Raw genomic sequence first — 16,423 nt, forward strand, 5'->3', positions numbered from 1 at the left:
AATCATGCAAAGGAGGTTAGAAAAGATGATTGGATAGAATAGGACCTGACAGAGTACAAAATATTTTTGGAACTGCACCACACTCTCAGAGTTTGTCTGACAATAGGATTGCCAATTGATTGATTTAAAGAGAAAGTAAGTGAGGAACTAAGAAGTGCTGAAATGGAATTTTTTTTAGCAAAATTCAACTCCATTGCTACCCATACTGGATCATCCACTCAGTCATGAAAATGTAATCAAACCATAAGGTTATGTATATTGACCACCCAATAATAAAATCTGAAATTAAGTAGCACCATGTCTCAGCTCCTTTTAGATTTTTGAAGATAGACTTTATTTAGATGAGGGCACTTACCTTTCCTTATATAAAATGATATAACCGAATCAAGTGAATCAGAAAACAATTTGGGAATGAAAATTGGTATAGATTGAAAAAGATATAAAAATGTTAGGAAAGATATTCATTTCGATTGTAGCTGCACTTGGCACACATCGAGCAAAAGAACCATGCAGAGTCGAAAGTGAGTTGAACCAACTGATTTTAATAGAACTCTCGCACGTGCTTAAATCCCTCGGAGCCCGATGATGCTTGCGATGCTTGGGACCTTTATGACATCAGCCACTAAGCTGTGGGCTTGCCCTACACCCGGAGCTCTCACAGTCAGATCTGCTGCGGACTTGCCTGCAACTCCGTGAGCCAGTTCGCCTATAGTGTGGGTGAGCCACCAAATGATAGAATTAATAGGACTTACCAAAGACATAGACAGGGGAGCCATTGTGTTAAGGACTGTTTCACATGCTTTAATAGATTAAGGAAATTTTCTTTTAAAAGATAATTAAGATTCTTTGTAACTGTCTTTTCTTTGGCTTGGCTTCGCGGACGAAGATTTATGGAGGGGGTAAAAAGTCCACGTCAGCTGCAGGCTCGTTTGTGGCTGACAAGTCCGATGCGGGACAGGCAGACACGATTGCAGCGGTTGCAAGGGAAAATTGGTTGGTTGGGGTTGGGTGTTGGGTTTTTCCTCCTTTGCCTTTTGTCAGTGAGGTGGGCTCTGCGGTCTTCTTCAAAGGAGGTTGCTGCCCGCCAAACTGTGAGGCGCCAAGATGCACGGTAACTGTAATACCAAGTTAAGTAAATTGATTTCTCCCAATCTTAAAAGGAAGACTAATGTACACTGATGCAGGTGCATTCAAAGGGAGAAGTTCACTTTTATGCAAGTTTAATTTATATCCTGAAAACTGACTAAATTGGTAAAGTAATGACAGCATGGGAGGTTAAGAGGTTTCAGGGTTTGCTATGAAAAGCAGGAGATCATACTCATGAGGGAAAACTTTATGTTCAATTCCCTTCCTACAAATGCCGGAAATATCCTCGCACTCTTGAAATGCAATTGTGAATGGGTCTAGGGCCACATCAAAAAGTAGTGGACTTAGAGGACACCCTTGATGGGTTCCCCTTTTGAGATTGAAAGCTAGTGAGAATTGAAGCCATAGGGTATGAATATAATAATTTAATCCAATGCAATAAAACATCGTCTAAAATTGAATTTATCTACAATCATAAATAAATACATCCACTCCACCTCATCAAATGTTTTCTCTGAATCTAAAGAAAGAACACATTCAGGAAGCGCACTGGAAGGGAAGCATAAAATATTCAATAAGTGACATATATTAAAATAAGAGTAACGGTTTTCAATAAAACCAGTCTGATCCTCAGAAATAATTGATGGTAAAATAGTCTCCAATCTATGGACCAAAACTTCAGTCAAAATTTTAACATCAACAATTAATAAAGAAATTGGCCTTTAGGAGGAACACTCAGTTGGATCTTTACCTTTCTTTCTTATAATAGATATACCTGCTTCATTAAATGATGTTGGGAGATTACCCTGAAATGAATCAGTTAACACGGAACCTCATTGAGGTGAAAGCAATTGAGAAAATTATTTTAAAAACTCCACAGGAAACCCATTGGCTTCTGGAGGTTTTCCAGAATGCAATGAAGAAATAGCAGCAGCTATTTCCTCTTATGATATAGGCTCATCTAATCTCATTTGGTTATCTAAAGAAAGCATGGGAATATTTAAGCAATCCAGGAAACTCTTCATCGAACTACAATCATTTGTAAATTCATAAGTATAAAGTCGGGAATAAAATTTCTGAATGTATCATTTATCTTAGAATGATTTGTAGTAATGTTGTCATCATCGATTTGAATCTTTTAAATTTGTTGCTTGGCATCAAAAACTCTCAACAGATTAGCTAAAAGCTTATCAGATTTGTCACCATGATTATAAAACTGACTCTTATTTTTCAAAAGTTGGCATTCAATCAGATACGTTGAAAGGAGATCAAATTTAGTTTGAAGTTCAACTCATTTTTTATGTAATTCAGGAGATGAACGATTCAAAACAGGGACTAACAATTAAAATCCTCACCAAGCACCAGAGAGTATAAACTCAAGTCCAGTAGGGAAGAAAAAAATGTTAAAAAAAAAACCTCACATCATCTATATTTAGGGCATAAACATTAGCAAAATCCACCATTTTATTATACCATTTCCCTGAAACAATGACCTAACAACCATTTGTATCTGATACAACACTGTGATGAACAAAAGGAATATTTTGATTAATAAGAATTGAGATTCCTCTCACACCCCTGAATTTAGGCTGAAAAGAGTGAAAATGCTGTTGACCCCTCCACCTTGTCATGAGGCGAGAATGATCACAACTACGAATATGCATTTCTTGTAAAACTACAATTGTGGTTTTAAGTTGTTTAATATATGAAAATGTTTTCTTTCTCTTAACTGTAGGATTCACTCCTTTTACATTCCAACCAAGGAAATTAATAAAATTCTCCTTTTTAAATTAATAATTGAAGTTGATTAGCAAAAATTAATATCCAAACTTCAGGTGTCAGCTTTGAAGCAAAAATTTGAAACTAGTAATAAATTAAAGATAAACCATACAAGGTCAAAACCTGCACAGACTCCTAAAGCCATAACAACTGTGAAAAAACCATCCCCCTTCCTAATTGACTCATTATGTGCATGATTTCATAACTCCAAAGGAAATGGGATAATGACCATTTTTCTCAAGCAAAATGTTTCATTAACAATTGGGTCTAGAACAGTGATTCTCAACCTTCCTTTCCCATTCACAAACCACCTTCAGCGATCCCTTACTAATCACAGAGCACCGATGGCATGGGGATTACTTAAAAGTGGGGGATGTGAGTGGAAAGAAAAAGGTTGAGAACCACTGCTCTAGCTCCATTATTATAATGTAAATATATTCAGCACTTGCAAATGATACATAATTCTGTTAAGACTACAGCCATATAAAAATTATTCTTTTAGAATTTCTCATGCAGTTTTGAAAAGTATATAATAAAGTAGAAATATAAACCATTATTGCTGAGAGAAAATTTAATGTATAATTCTCAGAATTCTTTTCATAAAAATGTAATAGCCCAGTGAATTTAATAAAACAATATACTTACATGACTACAACCCAAATTGGTTTATTACCCCCATATAAAATAAAGAAACCCAACCAGTCCTTGTCCAACAAATACTATACAAGTATTAGAAACTTTAAAGGTAATAATTGCCAATCAGCCTCAGTCACCAAGTAGAAATTCACACTGGCCACGATGCAGTAGGGAGACCATCATGATGATTCCACGCTTCTTCAACTGAGCATAGTCACTCTTATGTCCTTTGGAAAGTGTAATGCGGAGAAGCACAGGATACAACAGGGAAGGATTGGAACCACGCTTTTACTTCTCTGTGTTCGGCACACTGCTTCAAAACTGTGGGACAGTAATCATCTATAATCCTGATCTGCTGGCTGTGATATTCAAGTTTCCCCCTTCAATGAGCTTCACGAATCAGAGAATTCTTTATTTGATATCGATGTAGCCAGCTTAGGTTGTAATGAGTGGTGAGCTCTATCAATCTTTGGCAGAGATGGGAGTAGCTCCTTCTCAAAAACCACACAAAGCAACTCTGAAAATAATTTTGCAAGTTGTTCATTTTTGGTAGATACCGCCAAGCCCAGAATATGTAGATTTTGTCATCTGCTCCTATCTTCTTGGTCAATGGCTTTCGCTGTTAGCTTTGAATTGTTTTCACTCAATCTGGTGCACACATCCAATTTGTCAACACACTCACACAAGTTATTCAAACTGAGCTCAAAAGATGATAAACATTCACCGTGTTCCTCAGTTAAACACCAGACTTGGTCAAGTTTAGCATCAATCTGATTTAAGATAACATTAAAATGATCAGCTCACAACCTTCTGTGCTGATCCAGTAGCTCAGAATTAGCCTTCATAGTCAGATTAGTTGGCACTTCTTCCTTCTTCCTTGATTTAACACTTCTTTTATCCATTTTAATGCAAACATATATAAAGGGAAGGAAAGGCATATAGCTTTAAACTTTGATTGTAAAATAAAGGACCAAATAGGTCGAAGCATCTGACCTGCTCTGCTGCTACACAATGCTGCAGCCAACCTGAAGTCCAATTCTCTGCTTTTGAGCAAATTTCTTATCCATTCTGCCATGGGCCAACAAACCATTTTTATTCCACGATCATCAATTTTGTTAACCAGCCTTTTAAGTAGGACTTTGTCACCACCTTCTGAAAATTAATCTATTAATTCCCTTAACTAACCTTCTCTATTACTTTGGTTAAAAAATGTTAGTGAATAAATCTCTATTGATTTCCATTTATTAACTCAAACCAAGTATTTTTTTTTCAATTACTCAATTATCCTCAATTACATTAAGTTAATAAGATGGACAGAAAGGACCTGAAATCCCATTCCTGTCACCATCATGCTGCAAAATATTTGATATTATATAGGTGGCGGCCAGGACCATCTCGGAGTCAGAGTCGTCGCTATCCGGAGGGATGGGGAACGTCGATAGGGTGGCCTAGTCATCGCCCGTGTTGACCACGTCGACATCGGTCGTGAGGTGCAGCATGCGGTAGCCGATGATCTCCGGAGGGATGGGGAGCATTGGTAGGGTGGCCTGGTCATCACCCGTGTTGACCACATTGCCATCGGTCACTGGGTGCGGCAGCTGATGGCACCCGGAGGCATGGGGAGCATCGGTAAGGCAGCCTGGTCATCGCCCGTGTTGACCACATTGTTCTCAATGTTGTCGGGGGCCCACTGTGTCGGGCGCTGCCTGGTCCAAGATGGCGGCGGCACGTTGGGAGCCACTGCGTGGCTGTCTTCCTTCCCCAGCCATGTCCGTTGCACCAGGGGAAGTGATGTAATCATGGCCAGCGGCAGTGATATCATTACATTAGCCAGAAGTGACGTCATGCCGTGAACCAGAAGTGACATCACTGTAGTTCTCAGTGAGCGGCGCCGGCGAGGGCAGGTGCAGATGCTCATGGCACACGCTGTGACGGTTGCTGGCGGGGCCGGATGTTGCGCGGTCGAAGTCGGGTAAGTCATCACGGGGACAATGGCGCCGCCCGGCATGCGCACGTGGGGGGGTCCGCGGGGGAGGAAGGGAGGTCATAGAGGGCCGCTGAGCTGCCGGCAAATTTAGAGAGGCACACTTTTGCAAAGTGGTCTTTCTTGCCACATCGGGAACAATACTGGTTCCTAGCTGGGCAGTTTTGGCACAATCGTCGCTCTGACCCACACCAGGACCCACAGTACATACAGGGGCGCCAGGCGCCTACTGCAGCGACATTCTCCTCCCCATCTCGGCCTGGGGCTGCAGCTGCAGTGTGAGAGGGCCAAGAGGGAGCCTGGGGAAACTTGGAATTGAAGACTTCGACGTGCAGGGCTGCTGCTTCCAGGATTTGGACCACTTCCACAGTCCTGGTTAGGGCATAGATGCTGTCTTTCAGCAGCTTCTGCCGGATGGCCCTTGAGTGTAGCACTCGGACGAAGGCGGCCCGGATCAGCCTCTCGACCTCTTCTACTCCTACCCCGGGTTCAGCCAGATACGGTAGGGTCAGCTCTCGCAAGTGTCCCAGGTAAGACTCTGCCGTCTCCCTGGGTAAGTTCATGGGGGGCTTGTACAAGTTCTTGAGAGTGTCCATTGCACTCTTGTATGTGGAGCAGCCTTTGGTTACCTGGAAGGCGTGGGGACCCAGCTTTGACCGGAGTAGGACCAACCTCTTCCGATCGGAGTCCAGGATGTCGCCCTCGTGTGCCTTGACTGCGTGCTGCCAGATCTCGAAGCATGTCTGGGCTTCTGGGTGGCATGGATCGACCTCGAGGCTCCCTGTGCTCAGGAGATTTTCCATGGCAGCCGTGGGAAAATTTTGTGGATTAAATTGTGGTGCGCTGTTAGACAGAATCAGGCACACACAAGGTAAAGACTGTACAACAGACTTTAATCCACAAAGACCTCCACAGAGCTAGGCTGGCTGTGGCTGCAGCAACTCTGTGTGAGGTCTCAGGAGGCCAGCCCAGGCTTATATCCCAGAGGGTGATTGACACCCGACTGGGTGGGGCTTGATCCATTCAGGCTGACTGATTGACAGCCAGCCAGGTTTTGTCCTGTACCCTTACACTCCTGCAGGTAGAGGTTGCCCCCTGCAGTAGGCCGGTGGTGGACCACCACACTGTGACAAGAAGTTGGAATAACTGAGCCTACTTGTTGGTTACTTACTAATGAGTATTAACTTTTTGATGAGTGAGTGATGACAGGTTTGTGTGAAATAATGGAATCAGCATACCTGGTAGCATCTGTAGAAATGGAAACAGTTGATGTTTCAGGTGTGAAATTTTAACTGTTTCTCTTTCTCCAGATACTGTTTGACCTACTGAGTCTTTCCAGCACTTATTTTATTTCAGATTTTCATGGACAAGTTTGGATACTTTTTTGTTTGGGTCAGTCTTCTATCACTAACCAGGCATTTAAACAGTTGTTACAACTAGACTTGCATTTGTCCATTAATATACAGTATGTTTATGAATGGACAATCAGGAATTATACCCAAGTGTACTTCATGTGGGAATGTTCCTTGTTTCAATGCTTCAGGGGCCCTCAGGAACCTCTTCTTCTTATACACCCATATTGATGTCACCTACCTATTCTCACACAAAACCAGGAAGTTTCACCACCTGTGCCCTCAATTTCCACACTGTTCCCACTTTCATTCATTCCAGCTCTGATTCTTATTGCCCCTTTCTTGATGTCTCTATCTCAATTTCTGGAGACAGGTTAGTGGCCAGCTTCCGCTGCAAACTCATGTATGTACTTCCTGTCTTGATTTTTTTTTTCCTTAGGTCGTATCTTGGGATGAATGATGACTTATTTCCATTCCTGTTTTATGGGTTGTTAAGTCGCTGAAGAGTCCAACATGGGATCAGCAGATTCTGACACAGCCGGGGCAGGTGTATCCTGACGTAGCAGGTAGGGATGTTGTGCATTTCTTCCGCTGTTTGTGTACAGCCTCAATGTGCCCCCACCAGAGATGCTCGGGTACTTGGTGCCTTCTTGAATACCTCCATTTTGAGTGGTCACATGACAAGGATTTCCACAAGTCTGTGAGGGTGTTGTACCTTTATCAAAGACACCTTCAGATCATGAATGTAAATATTTGAAGCTGTTTCTCTACCCTTGTGAAGCCTGGAATAGAATGTCTGCTTTAGGAGTACGATATCAGGCTTGTGGATAATATGGTCTGGCTTCAGAGTTGTGTGAGGATGATCCTGGGTCAGAGATGTTGGCCGGCAGAAGGTGCTGTTATTAACTTGCCAAATCTGCAGAGAGACAATTGAGGTCAGCTAAATATGAAAAAAATCTCCTTCTTCCTTTGATTAATAACGCAACGCTGAAATCTTTTCTGAGGTCAAAAAGAGCCATGAACAATTATCATTGTCTGATCAGTCTTATTGGTATTCTACTTCCTATAAAGATACCATTCCATTTTCCTAATCTCTCCATTTCCATTACGCTGTTCTGATGACACTACCTTCTCTGATCTTAGTTGCAAAGTGGCTTGTCCTCACCTCAATCACTACAGTTGACAGATCTCTTAATCACATCTATTTAATTTCCTGCATTTCTGCTCTCACTCCTTCTCCCTTCATCCAAAACTTGGACAGAATTTCACCCCTCTAGCTTTCAAAATTCAATGGGTCAATCTTTCTTAATTTCTGGCACCTCCTATATGGTGTAACCAATAAGTATCTTCTTCTCTTCTGCTCCCCTATCAGCATTCTGAGGGCCCCATTCCAGGAATCTGTTCATGAAATCACTCCTTGCAATCCCAGGAAATACAATAACTAGCCTCTTACTTAGACAAAGGAGCAGAAATAAGCTGTTCAGTCCATCAAGTCTGCCCCGTCATTTAGTCATGAACTGATCCATTTTCCCACTCAGCCCGGCCTTCTCCCTATAACCTTTGATGCTCTGGCTAATCAAGAACCTATCAATCTCTGCCTTAAATACACCCAACAAGTTGGCCTCCACAACCATCTATGGCAACAAATTCCCCAGATTCGCCTCCTTTCTTGGTACTCAGTGGCTCAAGTTTTTTTTTCAAGGTAACCACCTACACTTCAAGTTTCTCTACAATGGAGAAATGAAACACATCTCAGGTAACCACTTTGTATGACAATTCTGCACTATCCACAAGAATGAACCTTAAATTCCAATTGCCTGTGACTTTTGTTTCTCCCATTCTGATCCTTTTGCTGTTCGGCTATTACAGCAACAAAACACCACACAAGTTATAGGACCAATCCCTCAACTTCCAGCCAGGGGTATTACAGTATTCTAGGTTCAACATTTTAAGATAATCAACTAGTTCATCCTTGTACTGACATGATCTACCTGCACTGTTGTTTTTCTTCTTCTAACTTTATAATTTATCATTTTCTCTTTGCATCTCCCAAGTTTCTCATGATGTTTTTTGTTATTCTCTGTCCCTTATTCGCTCTAGTTCAGATGGCCCCAATCATTTTCCCTTTCTGATCCCTGCCCTATTATTAACTTTGCTGTCTGTCCTCTCCGTACTTTCCCCTCCCTCGGTAATTCAAGCTGACTTTTCTCAGCTCTGATGGAAGGTGATCAACCTGCAATTTTAACTCTGTTTATTCTCTGCAGATCTGTTGAGTGTTTACAGCATTTCCCATTTTATTTCAGAAATTAAGACAGATATTTTTCTGTAAATTTTCCATTCAGGAAGCACAATCAAGAACAAGCGAGCCACGGAATATATGTGCTTACAGCATTCATGGTAGATTTATCTCACTAACCTGGTTTCTGGGAAACTGGTGTAAACCCCTCCCTTCTTCCTTTTGCTGCGGTGCCAAGAACTTGAATGCAAGGAACCTTTCGAAAATCCAACAGTCAGAGAACTTTTTGTAGAGTTGTCTGTGAGGACAAGCCTTGGGCAGACTGGGGCAGGTGGTATAACAACTCAGTGCTGTGATGTGGCTAGTGTTGATGAATAGCATCACCTGGATTCAATGGTATCTCTAATCACCTCACATGGGATGTGTTGGAAGCTGCTGTATCCTTCCCTTGTTTAGCTGTACAGATCTTCCAAGCCCAGAGATTCCTCTATGGTAACATGATCAATTGTGTTTTTTTAAAAATTTTTTAAAATTCCTTCCATTGGCACGGGATGGGGAGATTTTGGTCTAATGTCTGGTCCTATGTTCTCATCAATTGAGACCTGCAGATAGCTCCAGCCAACGGTATTTATATTTTCAGGGTTGAGGTAATTGGAAATCAGACTTCACCCCCTACACCTTGAGTCAGGAAACACCAACAGAAGGTACACTCTGGTGGCAGGCAAAGAGAAACTTGACAAAAAGCTGGAAACACAAGAACAGCTGTAGGGACTCAGCAGGTCAGGCAGAATGCTCTGAACATGCAGAGAAATGCTCAGACAGCATTTCGTGACCATACCCTCTGTTGCAACTAAAGGGGAAAGGGCAGAGAGGAAGCATAAAATGGGAAGGAGCTAAGAGGTGATGCGATACTTGATAAATGAAGGTGAAAGAGGTGAAGAGACAAGTGGAGGAAGAGACCTAATGGGGGATTAGTGAGAGAAGAAAACAGGAGCAGGTAAATCAGCCTGTCACATGGGAACTCGTTAGATCCTTTGCTAAATTTCATGCAAATTACCAGTATATCAACACTCCTTGTTACTGAATGAACAATCTCAATTGTTAGTTAAACACATCTCCCTATAACAAATTCATGCTGATGTTCCCTAATAAATTGTGCCTTGATAAATGAAGATTTATACTGTCCCATAGAATTTATCTAATAATTTCCCACTTCCTGTCTTAAACCAAAGGTCTGTAATTAGTTTATCCCTTCCTCCCTTTCAAACAATAACACAAGGTTAACAGTCCTCTGGCACCGATCCTGGAGGATTGAACAATGTTGGTCAGAGCCTGTTATTTCCTCTTACTTTTTTTAACAGCCTTCTCTTAAAAATCATGGTCCATCTGCAACCTCCTCCACTAAAACTAGGCAAACGGTACAACCTGATCCACATCTGTGTGCTTGAATAAGAACATTACCAGTGGCAGCCAAACAAAGTTGCTATTCATTTAAGTTTTGTATGTGTGGACTTCAGCTTGCTGAAGTGGGAAACCAAGCATTGTGTGTTAGGTTTACTTGTGTCAATACTTTGAGGAGTTTTTAAATTCAATTTAGTTTTTAAACTTAAAATAATTTTTAATACTTTTAAAATTTCTAATTATGTTGGCATCTTGTAAACATTTTTGAGAGAAGACAGCCAGGAGATTCTGGGGTAGGTCTCCGTATCTGGTGCCAGAGCCAATCTACAGCTCTTAGGCAGATCCACTCTGCAGGGGCTACGCTATTACAACGCCAGCAAACCAGGTTCGAATCCAGGGCTCTCTGTAAGGTGTTTGTCCAGTCTCCTCATGATCTGTGTGGGTTTTCCCCAGATCCTCTGGTTTCCTCCAAAACATACGAGGTTGGTAGGTTAATTGGGTATAATTGAGAGGCATGGGCTTCAGGGGCCGGAAGCACCTTCTACTGTGCTGTATCATTAAAACACAGTTCATTGTGGAAGCTCCATGATGATATGCATTGACAGTGAATTGTTGAAAAACAATTTCACACCAAGCATCTAATTTCAACAGTTATGTCAGTAGCACCAGTTGATGGAAGCATTTTGCAGGTCCGGCAACATGAATGGAAAGAAATAGCCAACATTTCAGGTCAGGGCCCTTTTTCAAGATGAGAAAGGATCTTATCCTAAAACATTAACTCTCCATGGACGTCCTGACCTGATGATTTCCCTCCCGCCTCCCCCCCAACCAATTCCTCTTTGATTGCACAAGATTCCAGCATCTGCAGTGCTTGCTTTTTTTCCATGGTTTATTTAAAAATGGATTAATTAATCTTGGATAACGACTTGTGGATTTCGGCATACATCTGCTCTCAACCCAAGATCTTAAGATGTTGCAATGTTGATTGCTCTTACCTTCACTGTCATTTTGCCCACTAATGATGGGCCATTGCCCAGTCAAGGTTTGGAGATGTATTGCTCCACTTTCTGATCTCAAAGTGCTAAATGATGCACCAACATTGGCAACACACTGCTTTAAGAAGATTGCATCCTGGGATAACATTATCATCTCCCAAATTGGATTGGATAGGATAATTCTGTGTCAATCATACTGGCCGTGCACTGGTCTTTGCTCACTATTTTTCTAAAAATCATTGTTCTTTTTGAATATTTTATTTAACATTTTAAAGCCACATTGTTGTTTTGTTCATGAGAGAATTAAAGTATTTGGTGACCCAAGGTAAGTATGGAGCATTTTAGAGTTTTTTTTAATTAATGAAAGGTCAATGAAAGCCTCAATAGTGTTTGAAAAGATGTTTTTATTACCTTGTGATATTCCTCACAGTTATTTTTTAAACCCTGCCAGCTTTGTTATTTAGACAAACCTCAATGTTACAGGGTACCACAAATGAGCGATGAATATTCAATTAATTTATTTGTAGGTAAATATTAGTTCAGACTGAAAATAGTCCATTCCAATTCAGTCTTTAATAATAATTGTTACAAACCAAATTGCAATCACTGAATACAAGTTGCTAATTTTTCTTTCTGCACTGTACCTTTGCCAAAGGTGACTTGTTGCCAGATTCTTAATCTGACTGCTGGGAAACAAAAGCATCGTTGCTGAGTGCTGTTCAAATTCTTTTGCCCTTATCATGCAGCCATGTATTTTGTCTGCTCAACACCTGCTGAGATTGGCAACTGGCCAGCTAAACTGTGGCATATCCATCCTATCAAGAACTATCAGTGACCCCCCCCCCCCTTATTATAATGCCACCACAGCCTACATTTAATTTGCAATACCCGAGCACAAATCCAATTTGCCAAATCCTTAAATTAAGGGGTTGGAAAATATTTGTATGTCACTACTGAGAGAAAGCATTGTGCCTGAAATGTCTGGGGAGAAGATAAATTCATAAATTCTTCTAACTTATGCATTATAAAATATACTTATAACAAGAGGTTTTTTTGACAATATTACTATACAAGTTTCCAGTGGGATATTATCATGGAAGATTTCCAGAATGTTTAGTATTTTAACAAAATAAGCACGTCACATGGAGAACTGCCAGAAACGTGAGACTTCTGCGATTTCCTCACTATCAAATGTTTTGAAAAAATTGTGATTTTGTATCTTGGATATTCTATAAGTACGTATTAATACAAAATACATAATGCACTTAAAACAATGGGTAACATCCGGAATCACATGATGAGATAGAAAATATAAGCATTTTTAATGCAATTAGATCCTACCAAAAATAATCAAATGATTGATCTACAAAATCCGTAATAATAGTTAGTACCATTTCAAGAACCTGTAACTTGTGATGCCACAAAGTATATGCTGCAACAATATTTCTGTGTAGTTAACTTCCAGAGATTGTCTGTATTTATAGAGTAGGCCAGTAGAAGAAATGTTTCATTGGACAATGTACTTGATAAAAATAACTTTGTCAATTTTAATTACTGGCTATCCTTTAGTAACTTTCAAGGTGAATGAGAGAATATACTGCAATGCTATCTGACTTTTTAATTAGGTATTGGTAAGAAAAGTAATATTAACTGGGATAAAATAGGCTTCTTATTAAATGTCAGAAAACTTAATGGGTGGGTAAAATTGGAAACGAGTTAAAACTGCGAAGAGCCAAAAGCCATATTAATTTGCAGAGGACTAAAATGTGAAAGTCTGCAGACACCAAACTTTAATTTGCCTGTGATTTTTGGCATGGGATGCACATCAACCACGCTTCTTTCTCGTTTATATGGTTCTTGCATGCAGGTTGCACTGACCATCCTGTTCACTAGCAGTATCTCACCAAAGGGCTCCAATTTTATGAAAGACAAGTGTCAGTTACAGTTAAGCTATAATATCTGAAGGTGGCCTGTACCTTTAAAGGAGAGATGCATTGCGGCTGCAAAGTTGGCAGTCTTTCTCGAATTTATTCCGTGCTGGAAGACATCCAGCAATGACACAATACAGGAAAGACCATTATGTTACAGTTTTCAAATGATGTCATGGAATCTGGAAGTGAGGAGATTAATGTCCTGTTTCTACAGGAGCTAGGAAACCCTCCAGACACACACTGAGAAGACAGTGCAATGGGATACAATGGGAGCCAATGCCAGGTGTCAAGCATGAAAGATCTTGATACAATGCTGCAGGAAGTCCACTGACTGAACATACCTTAATATCCACATGCCATCAAATGTACCACAAACCTTAAACACTGCTCAGAAATGTGTACCATATCCATATCGCTTGGCCATTGACGGATAATGAGTTAATTGTCATATACATTGTTCAATGTACATATGCACCAAAATTCTGACTTGCTGCAGTACAATCAAAAAAAGCTACAATTGTATACATTTGGGACAGCACAGTTAGCATTGCAGTTAGTGCAATACTGTTACAGAATCAATGACCAGGATTAGAATCCTGCAATGTCTCTAAGGAGTTTGTACATTCGCCCTTGACTATGTGGGTTTTCCCTGAGGGTTCCAGTTTCCTCCCATCATTCAAAAGTCAATTGGGTGTAATTGGGCAGCACAGCTCATGGACTGAAAGGGCCTGTTACCGTGCTGTATGTCAAAATTTAAAAAAATTAAATTTAATTAAATTAAAAATGGATGATAACAACAAAAAAGATAGTTAATAAATATTCATAGTTATAATAGCAAATGTTGTGTTACAATACTTCTGATCATTCTTTTTGCCAGGGCAGTTCCTGATTAGTGTAACAAGGGGAGATTCAAGAGCTTGATAGCTGTTGGAAAGAAACTGTTCTTGAATCGAGAGGTGCTTCTCATCAGGCTTCTGTACCTTCTTCCCGAAGGTGCACCAAGAAGTGGTTGTGACCACAGTGATGGGGGTCCTTCTCGACGTTGGCTGCCTTTTACCTCATATAAATGTCTTCACTGGTTGGGCGTTGGAGCCTGTGATGGACCTAGCTATGTTTGCTACCTTCTAAAACCCTCTGCATTCGAATGAGCAAATCAGGCTGCGATGCAACCAGTCACTGTGATTCTGTAGGTTAGATAGGGTAATGACATTCCAGACTCAGACTCCTCAGAAAGTAGAGGCTTTGGTGTATCTTTTTCATAATTTCCTCAATTTGCTGCCTCCAGGTGAGGTCCTCTGACACAAGGACTCCCAGGAAGTTGAAGACGATAACGGTCTCCACCCCTGTCCATCCAATAAACTTAACGATGTTGCAAACTTCACACCCATAATTCACAATTTGTAAAAACTGGCAGTTATTCAACCATGACAGGAACATTGCACATTTACTGAGATATTTACAGCACTTGCTGGACATATTGAAGTAGAAGCAGCCACAGTTTACCATAGAGCACAGAAACAGGCCCTTCAAACTATTTTTCTACCTCGTCTCATTGACTCGAAACCGGACCATATCCCTCCATACCCCTTCCATCCATGTACCTGCCCAAATTTTCTTAAATGTCAAAATTGAGCCTGCATTTGCCAATTCAGCTGGCAGCTCATTTCACACTCCCATCACTGCCTGCATGAAGAAGTTCCCTTTAAACCTTTTCCCTCTCTCACCCTTAACCCATACCTATGCCCTCTAGTTTTTATCCCACCTAACCTACAGGGTACTTTTCTGCCACCATGGTATTTGCCATAACTTTTGCAGCATTAACAGAGCTTTCTTCTCCAATTTGATTTCTCTGCACCCTACAATCTCTGTTAATTTAGATGCAAAAAAGCAAAGATTACTGCCACTGCTCTAAACTCAATCTAGAGCTACTCTCCTTTCAGTCAAGAACTGCAATATAGCCATATAATGGAAGAAGAACAATAAGTAGGACAGTGAAATATATTCCCTTGTAACACTGTCAGCCATTAGATCAAGTAATGGATGAGGGCAGAAGATACTGTACACATAGACTTTAGCAAAGCCTTAACAAGGCCCAGCATGGTGGGCTGGTCCAAAAGAATAGATCACACAAGATATAGGGCAAGCAAGCCAACTGAATACAAAATTGGCTTGACAGTAGGAGAATCAATAGGAAGTAAAGGGTAACCAATGTTTTGGGACTGGACCCTTCGTCAGGTGAAAGCAAAGGGCCCAGGCTTGAAACGGTGGTTACCCTTTAGTTTCTATGGATGCTGCATGACCTGCTGAGTTTCTTCAGTACATTTGTTCATCTGCAGACTTTCTTGTTCAACTCAACAGTGGGAAAAAAAAGAGTTGTGGTGGAGGGTTGCTTTTCAGACTGGAGAACTATGACAAATGGTGTGTTGCTTGGATTAATACTATTGTTTATCATATATATTAACAATCTGGATAAGAATTAGATGGCTTGGATAGTAATTTTGCAGATGAGTCTAAAAATGGGAAATAAGGAAGGATATCCAAGATTACAATAGAATCTTGATTATTGAAAAGACATTTGGACAGGTGCAGAGATAGGAAGGGGTTGAAGGGATATCGGCCAAGCAGAATTGGAGTAATGAGTCTAGCTCAGAAACTCTACTTGGTTAGCATGAATGAGTTGAGCTAAAAGGCTGGTTTCCATGCTGTATAGCTCTATGACTCTATTGCAAACAGTCACTTAAATTACTTTTTCTGCCATTATTTCATAGTCCCAGAGTCATTGTCTCCTTTTTTCAACAAAATCTTTGCTTGTTTAGAAGCAAACAGCTATTTGTTGATATTAATCTACATTGGCCCACATTTCCGTACCCAGCCAACAATGGAAAAAACTGGGCCTACAATTGATTGTCATAGTTGCTAATAGTTTATTCCATTGTGTCAATGTAGTTTCGTGAAAAGAAAATTTCAGGGATTATTATTATGAATAGGGTTGTATTTAAGTGTTTTATGGAAGAAGAAATTGA

At 40.6% G+C, this 16,423-nt stretch overlaps 1 protein-coding gene across 12 annotated transcripts in view; it reads right to left on the reverse strand.

Moving 5' to 3' along the window:
- The window catches only part of LOC138738423 (HMG box transcription factor BBX), a 285,557-nt gene that overhangs the window by 241,090 nt on the left and 28,044 nt on the right, over positions 1-16,423 (reverse strand). For 3 of the 12 annotated variants that reach the window (XM_069888609.1, XM_069888612.1, XM_069888611.1), the window contains exon 1: positions 1,584-1,646. The exons of 7 other annotated variants lie outside the window; for them this stretch is intronic. The gene's annotated coding sequence lies outside the window, so the exon portion shown is untranslated. Of the gene's footprint in view, positions 1-355; positions 523-1,583; positions 1,647-16,423 lie in introns of those variants that run through there. 2 more of the 12 variants (XM_069888605.1, XM_069888608.1) reach the window with 1 other exon arrangement.

This window comes from Narcine bancroftii, chromosome 7 (assembly GCF_036971445.1).
Source record: "Narcine bancroftii isolate sNarBan1 chromosome 7, sNarBan1.hap1, whole genome shotgun sequence".
NCBI classification, from domain to species: domain Eukaryota; kingdom Metazoa; phylum Chordata; class Chondrichthyes; order Torpediniformes; family Narcinidae; genus Narcine; species Narcine bancroftii.